Genomic DNA, 22,932 nt, shown 5'->3' with positions numbered 1-22,932 from the left:
GACTAAGGGGAAGGATCTCAGAGGGACAACACATAATTTAATCAACAGTCTAATGTGAAAATTTAACTTCAAGAAGGAGGATGCATACCTCTGTTTTTGGAAATAGGAAATCAGGAGGTAAGAAGGTAACAATAATCTATTCACTCTCTCTCAGGAAAGCATGCAAAGGTTTGCTTTTTACCTTGTGTTTGCATGAGATCCTGATCTTTGTTGTTGTTTCTCTACCACTGAAAATGATCTTTTACTTTTACTACCTTATGTAGCCAAACTACCCCTCGATAATACCCCATCATAATAACTAGAAAAAAAAAAGATACATACACATAACACTTACACAAACACACACAGATACAGAACATGGGAAAGGAGTAGAGGTGAAAATACGTTTGTCAGTCTTCCTTTATTTCATTGACTCTAGGGCACTTAGTTTTAATTAAACAAAAGTATGTGTCGGACACTGTGATATGTGCTGAGGATATACTAATGACGAGAATATGGTCCTTACCTTGGGTGTTCGGGGCTTACAATGCAGTGAGGGAAACTGACAATTTCTGTTACTAGGTAATAACTGTTGTTACGTGCGTGCATGAGAAAATTGGGGGGAGCACAGTTGATAAACAGTGAATTAACTGAAGCAGGTCAGTAAAGGCTTTATGGGGGAAGTGAGTGTGTATCTTTTGTTTTGTAGTCAGGTAGACTCTGACTTACAATAGAGTAGAAGATTATGCTAAAATAAAACCCTGTGGTTGCTTACTTAACCCCCATAAAACTCATTATAAAAGTTTCCAATCTCTAATTGCATATTGCTTTAAATGTAGTTAATTTTTCCTCCATTGAGACAGAACTTGATGTATAATTTTCCCTAAGGTGCAAGAGATTAATGGTAACTACTGGGTTATTATCATAGATGTTGTGCTTTAAAACACTGTCTCAAGTGATAAAATTCATGAGGTTTATATCCTGCTACTCTGTATCTTTTCTCAGTTTTTAAACTAATGTGTTCATCTTTCATTTCTATTGTCAAGCACATCAAATCAGTGTCATAGCAATAGAGTTATTGAAAAAAGCATTTTAGATTAAAGTAGAAAATATGTTTAGGGCTGGCATTGTTTTCATAATAATAATTGTCATAAAACAAGAAAATCTTTATGTTCTAGCTGTTACTAATATAGTCAGATTTCAGCCATTTAAATGGAATGAACGTGCCTTGGAGTAATTACTGATGCCTGACTACATTGTGAAGCATGTTTTAGCTCAGTGAAGGTTATGACAAGCTCTTGCACTGAACAAGCTATTATGTTTATTCAGTCAACAACAACATTCCAATTCTAGAAGATCAATGCAGTATAAAGGCTTTTAGAAGTTTTTGAATCAATTTGAGGACTAACTAGGAAAAGGACAAGAGGAGAAAATGGCAATAAAGATAAACAACAATAAGGATATTTTTATTTTAAAAATTAAAATTTCTTTTCTTTTGAATTTTTTTCATTTTTGGGGGGGAGTAACCATTTAACTTAACATAGGCTAAGGTAGAAGAGGTCAATTATCAAGAAATCTCATGATTTTCCATTGAAAGGAAACTAACTTCTGGACACTAAACTGTTAATTAGGAACACCTTATATTGGATAATGACCAACTGACTTAAATAGAACTTTTCCAGAAGAGGTTCCACTATGAGCCGTATAGTAAAATACAATAGAAGCAAAAAGAGAAAAGACAGATAGAAGCTGAGTTCCAAAAGTGATCAAATTCTGGAGATTTTCTTGGGAGACTAAGATTGCTGTGGCATCTTGAATGATGCTTCAAGACTCCATGAGATTAACTATTAGATTGTTGAGACTATTTCCCATGCAAATTTGTCTCTATGTAGCCTTGTAAAACTTCATCACCTAAGATAACATTATCAATACCTTTGTTCTTCCTTTTGATTCTAACATGCTAAGTGTTCCATATTTTCAAAGCTCAACCATTATTATGGATTCTCTTCTTATTTTTCTGGTTAGCAGTGTTCTAATGTCACTGTTGATAGCCATGTTAGAACATGTAGAGAGATAGACTGCAGTCCTGGTCCCCATATCATGCTTCCTGGATTTACTACAGTGCTTCCTATGGTTTACAGAGGTCCTTTTCTTGGAATTTACCTTTGAGACCTGAGAATTGTTTCGGCATGGAGAGCCATGACATGTAACAGGTCCTGCTGGTTGTATGTTTTCATACTTCTATTTTATTACTATGAATTTACTGGCATATGGTTGTTCATTGAATTGAGAAAAAGCTGATTTCCTTTCACAGTTCCTTAGAAGGAAAGTCCATTGATTTTCAACAAAGCCTAAAACTAACATAGAAAATTCTTATCAGAAAATTCATACTGTAGTTTTTTAAATGTCTTAAAATGAAGAAATACAAGTGTCTCAAAATGAATTTGCAGTAAGATAAATAACTCTTAATTAAAAGGATACACATACGGATTCACATGCATATATATGACATTATCAAGATGACTGAATAGGAAGCCTTGGACCCTACTTCCCCCTGACAGAAATACTGATTCAACAATTCATGGACACATTCCCTTTTTGAGAAATAAGAGACTAATTGAAAGCCTCCTGCACCCTGGAAAAACACAAAATCAGACTCACCAAAGCTGGTAGGAAGATTCAGGACACCTCTCACTGGAGGTTTTGCCCAAGTGCAGCACTGTATGGTCAGCAAGAGACCTATTAAGTCCCCGCTTCACTCAAGTGAAGGAAGGGATTGGTTAATGCGCATAGTGCCTCAGTTTTTCTGAGATGGCTCCACAGAGGATTGGCTTCTGTCTTGCAAGTCTTGGCATTCTGACAAGAGCAGTGGCTACCCAGGGGAAAATGGAGGTGGTGGTTTTTTTCTGGCAGACTCCATTGATTTCCAACCCCGCTGAGCGGAGTGACTGGATAAAAAATCTAAGCTCTCAGCTTCCCACTGGGAAGTAAGGGAAAGTGTTGATTCATGCATCCAGCACCGTAACTTCACCAGGACTGCCCAAAGAACCAGCATCTGTGTAAGCAGTCCTAGAGCACTGATGGATCTGGCACAGTCTGGCTGCTTGGGGGAGAACAGAGGAAGTGACCTTTAAAATTACAAAAGCAAAAGCATAAAAATAATTACAACTATTAAACTATGTTAATCGATACAGAATATATAGAGTGATTTGTGACATCAATAACATGAGGTAGAAATGGAGACATATAAAAGAGTAGAGGTTTTTTTTATACAGTTGAAGTTAATTTGTTATTGGCTTAGAAGAGATTGTTATAGCTGTAAGTAGTTTTCTGTAAGCCCCATGGTAACCACACACAAAAATAATCTATAGAAGTTCCACAAAATAAATTTAAAAATTAATAAGAAATGCCAATACAAAAAGAAAACTAAGAAAAACAGAAAGAAAAGAGACAAAACAAAGACAGAAGAAATATAGGACTAACAGAAAACAACTAACAAAACAGAAATGATGAGTCCTGTCCTATCAATAATTACTTTAAGAGTAAACAGATTAAATTATCCAATCAAAAGACAGAATGGCCAAATGGATAGACAGCAACAACAATATGTTATCTAAAAGAAACTCACTTTAGGTATAAGGACACTTATAGGCTAAAAGTGAAGGGATGGAAAAAATATTCTATGTGTATTGTACCCAAGAAGGCAAGACTGGCAGTACTTAGACAAAATAGACTAAGTCAAAAACTATCATGAGGGACACAGAAGGATATTCTATAATGATAAAATGACTAATTCACCAGGAAGATATAACAATTATGGCTATATAAGCACCCAACACCAGAGTGCCTAAAGAAATAAAGTAAAACCTAACAGAATTGACCAGAGAAATAGACAGCACTGCATTAATAATAGGAGACTTCAATACTACATTTTCAATGATGTACAGAATATCCAGACAAAATATCGATAAGGATACAGAGGCTTGAACAATGCTATAGACCAAATGAACCTAATAAACATATTAAACATTCTACCCAACATCAACAGAATACACATTCTTTTCAAGTACACGTAAATCTTTCTCTAAAATAGACCACATATTAGGTCACAAAACACATGTTAAAAAAATCTGAGATTAAAATTATACCAAGTATTTCTGACCACATGGAATGAAACAAGAAATCAGTAACAGAGGAAAACAGGAAATTTAATAAATATGTTTATATTAAATAAAAAACTCATGAACAACCATTTGTGAACACATTCATGAACAACCAAAATCAAAAAGGAAATTAGAAAATACCTCTAGATAAACAAAAATGAAAATACAATATACTAAAACTTACAGGATGTGGCAAAAGCAGTACTGAGAGGGAAGGTCACAGCAATAGACATCTGCGTTAAAAAAGAAGAAATATCCCAAATAAATAACTTTATACCTCAAGGACCTAGAATAAGAAGAACAAACTAAGCCCAAAGTTACCATAATGGAGAAAATAGCAAAATTCAAGCTGAAATGAAGGAAATAGAGAATAGAAAAACAACAGAAAAAAGTCAATAAAACTATGAGGGTTTTTTTGAAAAGATAAAACTGACCACCCCTTAGCTAGACCAACTAAGAAAAAAAGAGATGAAAGATAAATAAAATCAAAAATTAAAGAGGAGATTTTACAACTGATACCACAGAAATAAAATGGGTCACAAGAGACTACTATGAACAATTATATGCAAACAAACTGGGTAACATAATAAAAAAAGGTAAATGCCCTAGATACATACAACCTACCAAGACTAAATTTTGAACTAATAAAAATTCTGAACAGGACTATAACTATCAAGGAGATTGAGTCAGTAACAAAACCTCCCAATGAAAAAGACTCCAGAACCAGATGGCTTCACTTAACAAAATTAACACCAATCCTTGAACTCCTCCAAAAAATGGAAGAGGAGGGAATACTTCCAAACTCATTTTATGAGGCCAGCATTACTCTGATAACCAAATCCAGAGACACCACAAGAAAGAAAAATTATAGGCTAATATTCCTAATTAATATAGATGCAAAAGTCCTCAAAATACTAACTATGGTTTTTATATCTTGGCTTTGACTTTTGTGAATAATGATACAATGAACATGGAAGTAAGATATCTCTTCAAAATCCTGATTTCAGTTCTTTGGGATAAATACCCTAAAGTGCGATTGCTGGATCATATGGTAGTTCAAGTTTTAATTTTTTAAGAAACTTTTCATACTGTTTTCCATAGTATCTATACCATTTTGCATTCCAACCAACAATGTACAAGGGTTTCCTTTTCCCAACAATCTCCCTAACAGTTGTTATATCTTGTCTTTTTGATAATAATCACTCTAACTGGCATGAAGTGATATTTCATTGTGGTTTTATTTCTCATTTCCCTGACAATTCATGATGTTGAGCATTTTTTCATAAACCTATTGGCCATTTGTATATCCTTTTTGAAAATTTTTAGTCAAGTCTTTAGCCCATTTTAAAATCAGTTATTTTCCTTTTTGCTACTGAGTTTGAGGAGTATTTTTTTTATAATTTGGAGATCAATCCCCTATCAGTTATAGGATTTGAGGTTCCATGAGTTGACTTTTTACTTTGTAGATTGTTTCACTGTTTCCTTTTCTGTGCAGAAACTTTCTAGTTTGATGCAATTCCACTTGTTTATTTTTGTTTTTGTTGCTGGTTCTTTGGTGTCATATTCATGAAATCACTGCCAAGACCAATGTCATTATTTCTACTATGTTTTCCTCTAGGAGTTTTACAATTTTGGGTCTTATGTTTAAGTGCTTAATCCATTTTGAGTTGATTTTTGTGTGTGGTATAAATTATGGGTCCTATTTCATTCTTTTGCATGTGGATATTCAATTTTCCCAATAGCATTTGTTGAAGAGACTATTTCTCTTTCTATTATGTATTCTTGGTACAGTTGTCAAACATCAGTTGATTGTATATGCATAGATTTATTTCTGGGCTATCCTTTCCATTCATTGTTCTATGTTTCTGTTTTTATCTCAGTACTCTTCTGTATTGATTATTATAGCTTTGTAAGACATTTTGAAATTAGAAAGTGTGATACCTCCAACTTAGTTCTTTCTCAAGATTAATTTGATTATTCATGAACTTTTGTGGTTCCACATACATTTTAGAATGTTTTTCCAATTTCTATAAAGACTGCCATTGGGAGTTTGATAGGGATTGCAATGAATCTGTAGATCACTTTGAGTGATCTAAACCATGATCACAGGGTGTCTTTCCATTTGTTTGAATCTTTAAAAATTTCTTTTGTCAATGATTTTTGGGATTTCATTGTATGTCTTGCACCAACTTTTAAGGAGGTAGTTGTTTTTCCTAATTTTCTTTCTAGATAACTGGTTGGTAGTGTTTAGAAACATTTTTTTTGCATGTTGATTTTGTATCCTTCTTCACTAAATTCATTTATTAGTTTAGACAGATTATTAAAATGGAGTCTTTAGTGTTTTCTATATATAAGATCATGTTGTCTAGAAACAGGGACCATTTTACTTCTTTCTCTCAGAGTAGGATGTATTTTACTTCTTTTTACTTTGAAGATTTTTTAATTTTTACTTCTTAAAATTTTATTTTATTGAAGTATAGTTGATACGATATTATACTAGTTTCAAGTGCACTGCATAGTGATTCAGTATTTTTACAATTTATACTCCATTAAAAGTTATTGTAAGATAATGTATGTAATTATCTGTGCTGTACAGTATATCCTTGTTACTTATGTATTTTAAACATAGAGGCCTGTATTTCTTAATCTCATACTCTTATCATGCCTCTCCTCTCTTCCCTTTCCCCAATGGTAATAACTAGTTTGTTTTCTATATCTGTGAGACTTTTTCTGTTTTGCATATATATTCATTTGTTTTATTTTTAAGATTTCAAATATAAGTGATATCACAGTATTTGTCTTTCTCTGTCTGACTTACTTCACTAAGCATATTTTATAGGTCCATCCATATCGCTGAGAATGGTAGAATTCAATTCTTTTTTATGGCTGAATAACAGTCCATTGTATACATAGCCAAAGGGCATAAAATTTCATTAAGGCAAGATGAATTAGCTCTAGGGATCTGCTGTACCTATAGTCAATGGTAATATAATGTACACTTAAAAATGTGTTAAGTGGGGAAGTCTAATGTTAACTGTTATTTCCACCATAAAACACAAAAGATTTGCAGCTTAACAGTCAGCAAAACCAAACCAGAAAAAAACCCTTAACTAATAAAAATGATTTGACAATGGAGATATGAGTTCCAGTACATTCACCTTTTGTTGGGGGCCAAATTGAAGTTATTCCTTAATTTTCCCTTTGTTTACAGGTTTGGTTGAAAATCTTTTGAAAGTATCCGGAGTCATTTTTACTGGGACCAATATTGTTTCTTTGATTCTTAAGAATAATATACCTTTCTGAACTTCCATGGTCATTGACTAGGACAGAAAACTAGAAAGGAGATAGATGTAGGATTTGCCTAAAGCATGTATTGAAAAAATATTTGCTTTTTGTAAATGGAAAATACACTTCTTGTTTTGAAAATATCTATTGATTTATGTTACTAGCTTAAATGTGGAGCCAGATAAACAAAAGCTTTCAGCAAATATAACAGTTGTGGTCCTGACTACCCTTTCCAAAGTAATGACATGATTTCCCATGCTTTTCACTCCTCAAACATCTCAGCATAACAATTCAAGGTAACATCTTATTGGACCAGTTGGTGGGAATGTCAGAAATAGGATAGAAATCAGCTATGTAAATTGTGCAACTTAAGTCCATGTTCAATTTGCTTTACCACAGACTAAAAAAAAATTATAGGAATAAAATTTTAAAATCAAATATAAACTATAACAAATTCTGCCACTCAGTGTATATCTACTTAATGCCTCTAATCCTGGATGATGAAGAAATCTGGTATTTTAATTGGTATTCTAATGAAATAAAGGTTGTTCATGAATACTGTTAAATCATGGAGGAAACATAAATGTGCCTTCCTTTATATAAACCATGCTAGATGGTTTTATCACAATGTTACAGATACCAAGAACTAATCCCAAGAGAAGTAAGGTCCTACAGTCTGACTACAGTGTCTGAACTTTCTTCATCCATGTTGCTATCATATCTGCTTTCTGAGGACACAGCAGTCATAACACTGATCTACTAAGCTGACTGAAGATGTCCTGGAAGGACTTAAAAAGTTGACATCCCCAAGGTGCACTATATTGAGGGTTTGTGACTCAGCTGTAACATTAAGGAAATCTTATTGTTTTTGTTCTCTCATCTGTAAAATGAGGAGAGAATTAGCTGACTTGAAAAACATTTTAGAGGAATTAATTCATTAATTAAAGTGACTGCAAAAGGAAGAGTTACACAGAAGTTAAATTTAGCACTGAGAATGGTACGTTAACAATGGTCCATAATCAGGTCTACTAATATGAATTATATGCAGAAAGAACTGCTATAAAATTTGATTAATTATTTTCTTAATCGCTAGAACATTGTGTAGTGCTTGGTGATATTTTAGACTGCATTGTTGTCTGAGATAATATTGAGAGAGAGAGACAAAGAGAGAGAGAAACACATTCCTTTCTTTATATGTTCCAAGCAGATTGGCTCTACAAACTTCAAACTATGGAAATTCACTAAGATAATATATATAAAGTACCACACTTGGAGCCTGACATAGAATAATTGATCAATAACTGCAAGTTCCTTCTCTTGACCACACAATCAGTACCTTCTCTTCTGACAGCACCATCCAAAAAGGATCACACTCACCCTAATTGGCATGACTCCCTTTGCCACACCACCTCCATAAGCACTTAACATCTTTTAATGTATTAGTAGGCTAATTTTACTAGTCATTTACCACATCTACCTTTTACAGATGAAAAAAACCACAGAAAAGTTAAATTACTTGTCTAAGGTAACATAAAACAGCTAGTGGTGTTCATCACTGTGCCATCAGCTATGCACCAAGTAATATGCTAGAATCTGGGAATACAATGGCAAGCAAAACTGATACAACTTTTGCCTTTATGAAACTTGCAATCTAGTGATGGAAGGAGAGAGTAATCAAATTATCACACATACAAAGATATAAAGTCAAATATCTAATAAGAGCTATGACAAAAATTTATGTGTGCTTTGAGAACATGTAACAGAGGCTACTGGCATGGCCTGAGGGTTCAGAGAGGGCTTATCTGAGGAAATTATATTTGAGATAAAAGTGTCTCAAACATGAAAGAAAAGATGTTAACTTAAAAATAGTGTGGAAGATGCTACAGAAGAGTGATTTAGTTGGTATCCACAAAAAACTCATGTTAGGGATACAAGCATAGAAAATGCACACACACATACACACGAAGTTACTATGGCTGGAGCAGAGAAACTGCAGAGGAGCTTGGTACAAAGATAATATTGCAGATGCATGCACAAAGGAACCCAAACACTGCCTGGAGTCTATATTAAGAAAGTTTACTTTTTATGTTAGAGCAATGAAAAGTCATTGCAAGGTTTTAAGTATGGCAGGAGCTGAGATGTTGTGGAGGCATGAAACACATGGTTTCTGTTTTTAAAAGGTCAATCTTACAAAAGTGTGGAAAGTAGATAGGAAGAGGGCAGAGTGGAGACCAGTAGGCCAATTTGGAGGCCATTGCGATAGTTCAGGCAAGAGGTGGTATTGGCTCAGACAAGGGTGATGACAGTGGAGATGCTGAGAAGCAAATGGACTTGGGACATAGACAGTGGGTAAAATGAATAGAACCTGATGACTAATAGACTATGGAAGTGACTAAAGGAGATGACTGAAGTTTGGCAGAAGATGGAAAAAAAAAGCACAATTTCTTAATAAAGTAGTTTATATTGATGCTATAAACTTTAATGACATAGATTGTTTTGTGGGTATTGAAAAAATTATTGCATTCCTGGGATAAATCCCACTTGATCATGGTTTATGATCCTTTTAATGTATTGTTGGATTTGGCTTGTTAGTATTTTGTTGAGGATTTTTGCATCTATGTTCTTCAGTGATATTGGCCTGTAGTTTTTTTTCTCTCTCTCTCTCTTTCTTTTTTTTTTTTTTTTTTGGTAATATCTTTATCCTGTTTTGGTATCAGGGTGATGCTGACCCCGTAGAATGAGTTCAGAAGTGTTCCTTCCTCTGCAATTTTTTGGAATAGTTTCAGTAGGATAGGTGTTAACTCTTCTCTGAATGTTTGGTAGAGTTCACCTGTGTAGCCATCTGGTCCCAGACTTCTGTTTGTTGGGAGTTTTTAAGTTATTGATTCAATTTCATCAATGGTAATTGATCTGTTCATATTTTCTATTTCTTCTTGGTTCAGTCTTGGGAGATTGTATCTTTCTAAGAATTCATCTATTTCTCCTAGGTTGTCCATTTTACTGCCATATAATTTTTTGTAGTAGTCTCATGATCCTTTGTATTTCTGTGACGTCAGTTGTAACTTCTTTTTCTTTCTGATTTTATTGATTTGGGCCCTCTCTCTTTTTGCTTGATGAGTCTGGCTAAATGTTTATCAAGTTTGTTTATCATTTCTGTTGTTCTTTAGTCTCTATTTCATTTATTTCTGTTCTGATCTTTATGATTTCTTTCCTTCTACTAACTTTGGGTTTTGTTTGTTCTTCTTTCTGTAGTTCCTTTAGGTGTAAGGTTACATGGCTTATTTGAAATTTTGTTTCCTGTGGTAAGCTTCTATTGCTATAAGCTTCCCTTTTAGAACTGCTTTTGCTGTGTCCCATAGGTTTTGGATTGTCATGTTTTCATTTTCTTTTGTCCCTAAGTTTTTTTTTTATTTCTTCAGTGCTCCATTGGTTGTTTAGTAGCATATTGTTTAACCTCCACTTGTTTGTGTTTTTTGAAGTTTCTTTTCTTATAGTTGATTTCTAGTCTCATGGTGCTATAGTCAGTAAAGATACTTGATATGATTTCAACCTTATAAAATTTATGGAGGTTTGTTTTGTGGCCTAGCATGTGATTTACCCTGGAGAATGTTCCATGTGCACTTAAAAAGAATGTGTATTTTGCTGCTTTTGTATGAAATGCTCTCTATGTATCAATTAAATCCATTTGGTCTAACATGTCACTTAAGGCTAGTGTTTCCTTACTGATGTTCTGTCTGGATGTTCTGTCCATTGATGTAAGTGGGCCGTTAAAGTCCCCTACTATTATTGTGTTACTGCCAATTTCTCCTTTTATGTCTGCTAATATTTGCCTTAGCCACTTAGGTGCTCCTATGTTGGATGCATATATATTTACAATTGTTATATTTTCTTCTTGGATTGATCTCTTGATCATTACGTAGTATCCTTCTTTGCCTCTTATAACAACTAGTGACTCAGGTTGAGGATGTGTTGTGGGTGAAAGAAGTCACCAAATGGCACACCCTATGCCTGCCACTTTCTTTATAACCTATTTTTTTCTATCTTATTTTAACAATTTATGATGTTCTTGCCCTATCTTCTAACATTTTATCAAAATGCTGCTGTAAAAAATATGATATGTTTTGTGTTTATGACCATATTAATATTTAACTCTGAAAATTAACATAAAGAAAAGTTCCAGTTATGTAATTTTAATCAGAAACTTAGTACTATTTTTTTCTGATCAGGGACACTTACCTTGATAATTAACTTACACTCTCCTTCCAACCAGTCTGAATGACTTTAGTGTAAAAGTTAGTTTATTTAAATTAGATTATTCTTTATCTGATCTAGCAAATATTTTTTACCAATTCTACTTAAAATGCTATACTGCCTGTTGAAAATAGTTAAACACATTAATAATCCTGTATATGTTAATTGATTCTCAAATTATTTTAATTTGGAATATCTACATTTCTATACTCAGCACCATTATTTCTCTATTTTGTATTTATTTTGTTTCCTTTTTTTGTTTACCAACTTAAGGAAGGGAACTTGGGGCCATCTTAGAGTCATTGCAACTAGGCAAATTAGATCTTTGAAAGAAACAGGGATTAAGAAGCTCAAACCAAATCATTGAACTAAAGAAGTAATTAAAATTTTAGAATCAGATTACTAAATTGAGGTCATGTAATGGTTACTTTTTCTAGCCAGAATCATCAGCTGGAGCACAGAGAGACTTTGTTACATAACATTTTATCAATGGATTAGATAGTAATATTGGTAATTGCTGAAGAAAATGGGAAATCAAAGCTAGGAAGTATAATATATTAAATTGAAGAATTAGGAACCTAAGAGATTGATGTTTCCCAGTAAAAAATGAAAAGTTTATGCTTGGAGTCATAAACAAAATAGAGTTTTACCAATATAGAACTAAAAAAAGAGAGCAGAAATGCATTCACCACCCCCTCCCCCCAAAATTCCAGATTTACTAGTTTTAGTGGAATGTAAGTTCTGTGTGAACAAACAGAGGAATGCAGGTGGTCAGAAAACCTAATGTGATGTAGAACTTCATCCATAGAATAAAAACTTTAGAATGAGCCATGTCATGTACTCATTCTACTCTGTCTTGGTCAGATCACACATGAAAAACTCTCTTCATTTCTAGTCTGTTTTTGAAGAGAAGACAAACCAATATGTGTTCAGAAATGAACAATGAAGATTGAAAATGGCCTTAAAGGCATAATATATTAAGAATAAGGGAACTGGGAAGTTCTTCACATATTTAGAAGGATGTAATGTGTAAGAGGGATTACAGTTGCTCTGTTTTGCCCAGTAGATCTAATCAGGGTTAATGGGGGGAAAAGACTACATGAAGACAGATTTTAGCTCAACTTAAAGGAGTGTTTTTTAATAATTAAAGGTTTTCAATAATGGAATGAGTTATGTCTTGTAGTCTTCATGCAGAGGTAGAGTGCCCATTTGTCAGGGTAGTATAAGGGATGCCAAACCATATACTTAGCTGTGGACTAGGAAAACTGATTTTTTCAAGAAGTAGGATTCTTTCAGAGAATGATTCTAAAGGATGTGACCTATTATTCTCAGAATACATCAAATTTTGTGTCAAAATGGTCCCAGTAAAGAACTCAGCTATAAATATCTATGCCAGATCCTTGAGGTCATGAAAATATTTTCTTATACAGTCCATAGCCCAGGAACTATTGCAAATGATCCACAAAGAATTGATAGATTTTAAGTTTAAAGGTCTATTTTCCTCAGAAATGTACAAGTGGAGCACCATTTCACCACACGAATCTATGAGGTATCTCTCCCTGAGGCATAATAAGTCTACTCTCTGACCTGACTGGGAACTGGGAGAATTGAACTAATGGAGTGAATTTTGGTTTTTGTTTTTTAGCTTTAATAATACATTTTCCCTCAGGGCTGTGGTTATTCATCAACACAGAAAACCAACAGGAAAGTTGAAGAGAGCTAGGTAATAATACTTAATTTTTACTTCATTAAATATTCATACACACTAAAACAATGGCTGGGAAAATGAAGACTTTTTTAACTTCAATGATTTTTTAAAAATCCATTGAAGTAAGCCACTATATGACCATTATATAGTAATTCAAATGTTTTAAAAATACATTCCATTGTAGTAATATAATTACTTAGATTTGAATCAAAGTCAATGAATTCTCTGTAGATTGCTTCTTGATTAAAGATGCTATGAAGAGTAGTAATGATAATCTCTTATACTTCATTTATGTTCATTCAAAGGCATGTCCTCATGCAAGAAAATTAAGCTATTGGCTCTGTATTTTAGGCTGAAGCAAAAGTAGCTTAATTATATTATTAGTAGCACATATGCAATTTTATATCAGACTGAATATATCATATAATATTATAAACCCTTGAATATAGACTGTAGAAATTGTTTGGGTATTTGTTTTTGCTAACCTTCAATGTTAATTCCTTTCATCAGTACTTACTCATTTGACAAGTGATATATAGGATTTCAGGGAAGGTCCGTAGCCTGGGGAGATACCGACAATTTCCATGCATTCAAATTAGCTTATCAAAATTAGTTGAATTCCAATAAACAAATACTTTATGTAACATAAAAAAAACACAAATCTAAATTTGTTACTTTAGAAAGTCTTTTTTTTGCTCATACTGCACGTAGACCATTGTGTGTCAGCTGTGGTTCAACTTTCTGTACCTTCTTATTCTGAAAGCTGAGCTAAAAGAGACCCTCTTTTACAGTGTTCTTGTAGCAGATTGCAAATGATTTGAGTCTTTGTACTTTTTTGTTCTAAATGAAAATGTATGGTTTTAGTAATGTGACAATGAAAATAGAGGTTATTTTAAAAAGAAAAGGCTAGGCTATTTTTTTTAGAAGAAAAAATGCATAGAAAAACATGCAATGATGTTAAGATACTATAATCTTAATGTGTGGCAATATAGCATTCAAATATAAGTAGAATTTTGAATGGAATCATGTATAAAAGGTGATAAAAAGTGCAAGAATTTATCAGGAATCCTTTAGATGCTTTAAGCTATATGGCATTCTGATCAGGCCTCAGGATTGCTTCAGTTTTCTTCGTAAGAATATCAATATTGTAAGTAGAGTGTCAACAAGCTATTCTCATATCTTGCTGACACTCTTTTAAGATCGTTCAATACTCCCATAAGCAAACTAATAATATCTTAGCTTTATCTACTATTTTAATAGATTTTTATTAAAATGTAATGTACAAAGAGGAAAATATTAAAATCCTAAGTGTATATGGCTTGATGGACTGTCACCAAGTAGGCACATCTGCGTAACCACTAGCCAGAGCAAAAAATAGAACATTATGAGCATCTCAAAAAACCCCTTTCTGCCACCTGCCAAGCATTTCACATTTTCCTGTCTCTCAGAGGAAACCACTATTCAGACTTCTATTGCCATAGATTAGTTTAGTCTGTTTTTGAACTGAGTAGAAGTAAAATCATATAGCATTTATTCATTTTTGTCTAGATTCTGTCACTCAACATTATGATTGTGAGATACACTCATGTTGTTGCACATAGCAGTGATTTGTTTATTGAGCAATTGCTCAGCAATTTTAATTGCTATGTAGCATTTCCTCATATGGATATGCCACAACTTATGCATTCTGCTATTGATGGATAGTTGGATTTTTTCCAGTTTTGGCTTTTCTGAATAATGCTATGATGATCATAGGCAGATTTACCAAGACATTAATGAAGTTTAAGCTTCAGGATCTCTGAGGGCTATGAATTGTTACAATTTGTAAAGTATTCTATGTAAGGAGGGGAAGCCAGATTCTATGAAATATCTCTATCTGGTAAGATCTAAAGATGTTACAGAAGAAGGAGACCTGAATCCCAAAGCCTACTGTTATTGTAGTGATAGCTTTTATCATTCTAATTACATATTTATTTCTGTACTTAATCTTTTATTAAGAAGTTTGTATTTTTTATTAATCACAGTCTGCTAAATTGTATAAGCTTCAGGTCCCACAAAACATGGAGCCACATCTGGGCATGAGTTTTTTAACTTGTTTTTGGCCTGTGTTCTGTGGACTATGTTTAATAGTAGCTGGATTATATGATACGCTCTATGCTGCTTTAATAAATACTATCAAATAGAGTTCAAAATTGGTTGTGCCCTTTTCTAATCTCATGGGCAGTGTTTGACCATTTCCTTGGCTCACATCCTGACAAATAATTGGTATTTAGGTAAGCTGCTATATTATCACACCATGGTTTAAATTTTTATTTCTCTGATGACTAAAGAATTCAAACATCTTTTTATGTGCTTATGGGCTGTTTGAATATCATCCTTTGTGAAATGTCTGTGTATACCTTTGGTCCATTTTTATTGTTTGTCTTTTTCATATTGGTTTGTAGGAGTTCTTGTATACTCTGGTTATAACACCTTTGTTAGTTACAAACATATTTTCCCACTTAGTGTTTGGCCTTTTCACATTTTTAATGATGCTTTTAATTCACAGAAGTTTCTAATTCTAATGTAGTCTTACTTATCAATCTTTCCTTAATAGTTAATACTTCTTCTATCCAATTAAATTACTCATTGTTTACAGCAAGATCATGAACACATTCTCCTATTTATCATAAATAATTGTTATTATTTTATCTTTACCCATTTATATCTATAATCTACCTGAATTATTTTATTTTTTATAAGTGGTGTAAACTAGGGGTCAAGTTGCACATTTGTCTTCTAAAGACCTTGCATGTTTCTTTTTAATTTATTTCAAAGTATTTTATATTTTTAATAAAAAACTGTAGGTAATATGTTTTATAAATTTTATTTTCTAAATATTTACAGAATCTACTTCATTTCTGTATACTATTTATACTGGCAATCTTGCTGTATTCATTATTTATTCTAACAATATTTCTGAATTTCTGTTAGATTCTCTACATGAAAAATGGCCTGTGAATGAAAAAATATACATATTTCCTTTTCAATACTTAAAATTTTATTTCATTTTCTTATATTATTGCATGTGACCAGGTTGTCCAGTACAATGGTGGAAAAAGATATATAGTGGGAATTACTGCCTTGCTTACAATCTCAGAATTAAATCTTTCAGAAATTTGCCATTTGTATAATGTCATTTGTTTGCTTTAGATAATTTTTTGTAGTTGCAATTTATTAGGTCAGGCATATTCCCTTCTATGACTAGTTTGTTTGCTGTTAGTGTTAAGCAAGCATCCTAAAACAAGTTGGAATATTTTCTCTCATTATTCTCTGTGAGGTGAATGTAAGTTTGTAAGTTCTTCACTAAAAGTTTCAGAAGTGATATCAGCAAGATGATGAACTAGGAAGCCTAGTCTCTTCTTCCCCCACGGAAACCAAAAAAAAAAAAAAAAATCGACTAAAATAATTTTGTAGGAGCTCTGAAAACCAGTCAAAATCCTACTGCAACCAAGAAAACACTCAATCAAGAAAAGCCATATTCAAAGCCATAGAAAATTTTGTGGCACTTTTACTCGCCCTGTTCCTACACCCTCCTTTGTGCACTGTGCCATGATTGGGAAGAAGTGGCCTAATTCCTAGTTCCTTCCCATGAGCTAGTAGGGGCACAGCAGAACTTATTTGCAATGTTCTAATCTATCTGTATGCTGTCTGAGGGATTGGTTTATGTTTCATGTGACTTAGCATTTGGATGGGGAAAGATGGCATACTTTGGATCTGAGACTGGTAAAAGGAGGAGAAAGCAGTGGTGTGTGTCATCGTGTATAAAAACTGTAGGTGTCTTGATGCCTGGCATGAGAAGTTCTGGGCACTGGAAGAGAATAAAATATCTAAGATTCCAAGAAGAAGATAAGGAAAGACTGTTGTGGAAATTAAGATATTTAAAGACATCTTTTCAAGGACATTTGGAACACACACGCGCACACACACACACACACAAACACAAGCACAAACACACACATATACTTCTTAGCAGTATGCACAATTAGAAAAGAGCTGAGAAGACCTTAAGTTTTTACCCTGGGCTGGTCCCAACGCTCAAAACACATCCTACTAATTAGTGAAGGTCTTCTCCATCAGTCTGCAAAGACTGGGAGAAATGGCTGTCTTTTACAAATGCCAAATTATCAACGAAAGATAAAAAGGCATAGAGAGAAATAGGAAAAAGGGCTCATTCAGAGGAACAAAATAAATCTCCAGAATTCATCCCTGAAGAAACACAGGCACTGGAATTACTAGACAAAACCTTTAAAACAACTGTCTTAAATATACTCAAATAGCTAAAGAAAAACAAAACAAATAACTAGAGGAAATCAGGAAGCAATATATGAACAAAATGAGACTGTCAACAGGGATACAAACTATAAAAAAGAACCAAAGAGAAATTCTGGAGCTGAAAAATACAATAAATGAGTGAAAAAATTCACAAGTGGAATTTAATAGCAGACTCAAACAGCATGAGGAGAGAATTAGCAAACTTGAAGACAGATCATTTGTAATTATTGAGTCTGAGAAGCAAAATAAAATGGATTGAAGAAAAGTAAATAGAATTTAAGGAACTTATGGGAAATCATCAAGCAGAAAATTCTACACATTAGAGTAATCTTAGAAGAAGATAGTAAGGGGCAGAAGGATAATTGAAGAAATAATGGCCCCAAACTTACCAAATTTGAAAAAGACCTGGATCTACAAATCCAAGAAGCTGGAGGAACTCTAAAAAGAATACATTGAAAGTGACTCATGATATAGCATTACAATAAAACTGTCAAGAGGCAAAAACAGAATCTTGAAAACAGCAAGAGAAAAATTGTCATGTAAAAGGGATCCTCGATAAGATTAGCAGATGATTTCTCTACCTTGGAGGAAATAAACCACCCTCACCTCTATGAACAAAAGATTTTTGACAAGGAGCCAAAATCATTCAATAGGGAAAAACTCAGTGTTTCCAACAAATATCTTTGAAAAACTGTATAGCAACATGGAAAAGTATGAAGTTGGAAAAAACAGCATATGAAAATTAACCCAAAATGGATGAAAGGCCTATATGTAAGACATAAATAAAATTTATAAAACTCTTAGAAGAAAACATTGGAGAAATTTCATGACATTGCATTTGGCAGTGACATTTTGGATATGAACACCAAAGCCACAGGCAACAAAAGGAAAACTAGATAAACTAGACTTCATCAAAACTAAAAAATTCTGTGCATCACAGGACACTATCAACAGAGAAAATAAGTAACTCATGGAAAGAGGAAAAGATTTTCAAATTACAAATCTGATAAGGAATTAATGTCCAGAGTATATAAATAATCCCTACAATTTGATAAAAGAAGAATGAACAACCCAATTTATACATGGGAAAATGACTTGAATTGTCATTTTTCTAAAGCAGAGGACCTGAATAGGCTTTTTTTCCCCAATGAAGATATACAGATGACCAAAAGGCACATGAAAAAATGCTCATCACTAATCATCAGGAAATTGCAAATCAAAACTATAATGGGATATCACCTCACACCTGTCAGAATGGCTATTATCAAAAGGACAACAAATAACAAGTGTTGGCAAAGATGTGGAGAAAAGGGAACCCTTGTATACTGTTGGTGGGAATGTTAAATTGGTGCAGCTACTATGGAAAACAATATGCAGGTTTCTCAAAAATTAAAAATAGAACTAATATATGATCCAGCAATTCCACTTCTGATTATTTACCTAGAGAAAACAAAAACACTAATTCAAAAAGATCTATTCACCTCAGTGTTCATAGCAGCATTATTTATAATAGGCAACACATGGAAACAACTTAAGTGTCCATCAACAGATGAATACAGACAAAGGCATAAAGCAGCCAAAAAAAGAATGAAATGTTTTCTTTTACAAAAGCAAGGATGAACTTGGAGGGTATTATGCTTAGTGAATTAAGTCTGACAGAGAAAGATAAATACTGTCTGTTTTCTGTATGTTCTCATTTATATGTGGAATCAAAAGACTAAAACTAATGAGCTAATATAACAGAACAGAAACAGACTCACAGATACAGAGAGAACAGACTGGTGGTTGCCAGAAATGAGGAGGGAAGGGGAGGGGCAAAATGGATGAGGTGCATTAGGAGGTGCAAACAACTAAGTGTAAAATAGATAAGTTACAAGGATGTAATGTACAGCACAGAGAATATAGTCAATATTTTATAACTTTATATGGAGTATAATCTATAAATATATATGCCTGAAACTAGTATAATATTGTAAACCAACTATATTTCAATTGAAAAAAGAGATGCTCAACACCATTAATCATTAGGGATGGGTAACTCAAAATCATAAGATACTACTTTACACACTTTAGGATGACTATTTTTTTTAAAAAAAAGCTAAACCAAACAAGTGTTGATGAAGATGTGAAGACATTAGAACCCTTGTTCATTGATGGTTGGAATGTAAAGTGTTGTGGCTGTTGTAGAAAATATTATGGCTGTTCCTGAAAAATTAAACATAAAATTAACATATGATACAGCAATCCCATTTCTGGGTTGATACCCAAAATAATTAAAATGGATTTGAACACATAATTATACAGCTATATTTATAGCAGCATCATTCTCAATAGCCAAAGTATCTATCAGTAGGTAAACAATATGTTGCATACAATGAAATGTTACTCAGGCTTTAAGTGGAAGTACATTCTGATACATGCAGCAACATGGATCATGCTAGAAGATATTATGCTAAAGAATTTACGCCAGTCACAAAAGGAAAAATACTGTATAATTGTGCTCACAATTCCACTTACAATGTAGTGAAATTCATAAAGTAGAATGGTGCTGTCAGGTGCTGGGGGAGGCAGGATGAATTTGAGAGTTTTTGTCTAGTTTGGGAAGATGAAAATGTTCTGGAAATGTATGACAGTAATGGTTGCACAAAAATATCACTGCATGTAATGCCATTAAACTGTAGACTTAAAAATGGATAAAATGATAAATTTTATATTATGTATGTTTTACCACAATAAAAAGTTTCCAAAAATTCTCAGTGAAGCTTTCTTGGTCTGGAATTACCTTTGTGGGGAGGTTTTTATTTAGGGAATTTAAACTTTTTTTCCCTAGGATTATCTTAATAGACATAGGGCTATTCAAATGTTTAAATTTATCTTGTGTTAATTTTAATGTTGCAATTTTCTAGGAGTTTGTACATTTCATGTCAATTTCCCCAATAAAGTTGTCCTTCATATCCTGTAAATATTTATTGTTATTATCATCTTCAATAGCACCCCATTTGTCATTTTTTTAAAAACACCCCATTTGTCATTTTTTTAAAAAATAAACACCTAATTACATAAGCTAAGATAGGAGGGAGGAAGATTTACTTGCCTTTCCAGGCCTTGATCTTCCTCAGGTGGAATTCCAGCTCCTTGCCCTCTAGCACATAGCCATCTGCTTGGCCACATTGCCCTGATCTTGAAGCGATGCATGCAAGAAGCAGGAACTTCTCCTCTAAAAGACTCTTTGGCATTCTTTTTTCTTTCATCATGTTTCTTCTGAATTTTCTTTGATCACTTTTTTGTTTAAAATCTCTTCCTCCTCAGGAGTCAGCATGGCCCTCTTCTTCTGGCCCAGGGGCAGTGCATAGTGGGATTTGTACCACTGTTGGTACAGTGTGCAGTCAATGAGCATGATGCAGTTCTTCACCAGGGTTTTAGAATGGACCACCTCACTGTTGGATGCATTGTAGACATCATCAATAATTCTTGTCTTGCACGTACAATACTTGGAGCCCCAGAAGACGTCCCCCATGTCCAGCCTCAAGGCCCAGTACTTCTTATTGCCTCCCCACACACCGACTGTGTCTGTGATAGAGGCCAATCTTGATGTTGGCTGAGGAACATCCCAGCTCATAATTCTGCTTCTTGTGGTAGGGCTTTCTCTTGCCCCGAGTCTTGCGGCACTTGTGCCAGTTGTCCCAAGAGATGCCCATCACTCAGTGCTGGCTGGAAAGAGCCCATTTGTCATTCTTGATATTGAATACTTATGCCTCCTCCTCTATCTCAATTCCTCGCTCTTTCTCTTCTATTAATTTATTCTTGCCAGCCTTTTAATTTCATAATTCATTTCAGATAACCAAATTTGGCTAGGTTTCTCCTTATTAACTTTTAATTTCATCTGTTTCTGCCAATTTTTTGTTTTATTTTGCTGAAATTTTTATTTTTTTTTCTTTCTTCAAGTATATTTCTGACTTCTTGAAATGGGTTAGTGATTTTCAGTGGAATGATATAAAGTGTGCCTATCTATGCATAATAAGGATTCCAGAAGGAGAAGAAAGAGAAAAGAGGATGTATTTGAAGAAATTATAGCTGAATACTTCCCAAATCAAAAGAAAAAAAAGAGATATCCAGGTGTAGGAAGCACAGAGGGTCTCCAACAAGATGAACCCAAACAGACCTACACCAAGACATGTCATAATTAAAATGGCAAAAAGTTAAACAGAGAATTCTAAATGCAATAAGAGAAAAATAGTTACAAGGGAACCCACATAAGGCTGTCAGCTGATTTCTCTTCAGAAACACTGCAGGCCAGAAAGGAGTGACAAGACATATTCAAAATCCTGAAGGGGAAAAACCAGCAACCTAAGATTCTCTACCCAGCAAGATTATCATTTACAACACAAGGAGAGATAAAGAATTTCCCAGACAAGCAAAAACTAAAAGAATGCAGCAGTACTAAACCTATCCTAAAAGAAATGTGAACAGGTCTTCTCTAAATACAAAAGAAGCCAGAATCTACAGGGAAGGAAAAATTACAGTGAGGGGCAAACATATAAAAGGATTGAAGATCACTAAACTAAAAAATAAAAATAAAAATAATTTGTGGAAGTGAGTATAACTACAGTGAACAGCAAAAAAATAAATATGAAAATGTAAAATAGGGCATCAAAATCATAAGATGTGGGGAGGGGGAGTAAGAAAATGTAAATATTTTAGAATGTGTTTGAGCTTATATTATTACCATTCTAAAGCAAGTGGATATAGTAATTGGTTAACATACTTGAGAACCAGGAAAACCGTAAGTCAAAAATACATGTATTCTTTATTTGTTAAGTTTGCTCTTTGATGAATGTCAAATTGGTCAAGGTAGTAGATAGTATTGACCAAATCTTTTATGATTTGTTTTCTTTTATTTAGTTGTACATTTTGTTTTGTCTAGTTGTTCAATTATTTGCTGCGAAAGCCATATTAATATCTCCTAGTGTAATTGTAGAATTGCAAACTCCCTCTTCAAACTCAATCAATTTTTTTTCTCATTTATTTGGAGGATCCTTGTGTTTCTTTTCCAGAGAGACAGACCTTTTGATTATTATGAAGTCTCTTTATCATTATTGATATTCTTTATCTTGAAGTCTACTTTTATCTGATGTTAGTAAAGCCATTCTAGCTTTCTTTTACTTGCTGTATGCATGGTATACCATTTTATATCCTATACTTGCTTGTAGTTTTATTTTTTTAGTGGTTTCC

At 33.5% G+C, this 22,932-nt stretch overlaps 1 pseudogene; it reads right to left on the bottom strand.

Annotated features, from left to right (window-relative positions):
• Positions 1 to 20,786: 20,786 nt before the first annotated feature.
• Positions 20,787 to 21,398, bottom strand: LOC102545094 (small ribosomal subunit protein eS8-like; annotated as a pseudogene).
• Between the last annotated feature and the right edge of the window lie 1,534 nt (positions 21,399 to 22,932).

The sequence above is a fragment of the Vicugna pacos genome, chromosome X (genome assembly GCF_048564905.1).
Source record: "Vicugna pacos chromosome X, VicPac4, whole genome shotgun sequence".
Taxonomy (NCBI): Eukaryota; Metazoa; Chordata; class Mammalia; order Artiodactyla; family Camelidae; genus Vicugna; species Vicugna pacos.
This window is presented reverse-complemented; position numbering and strand designations above follow the sequence as displayed.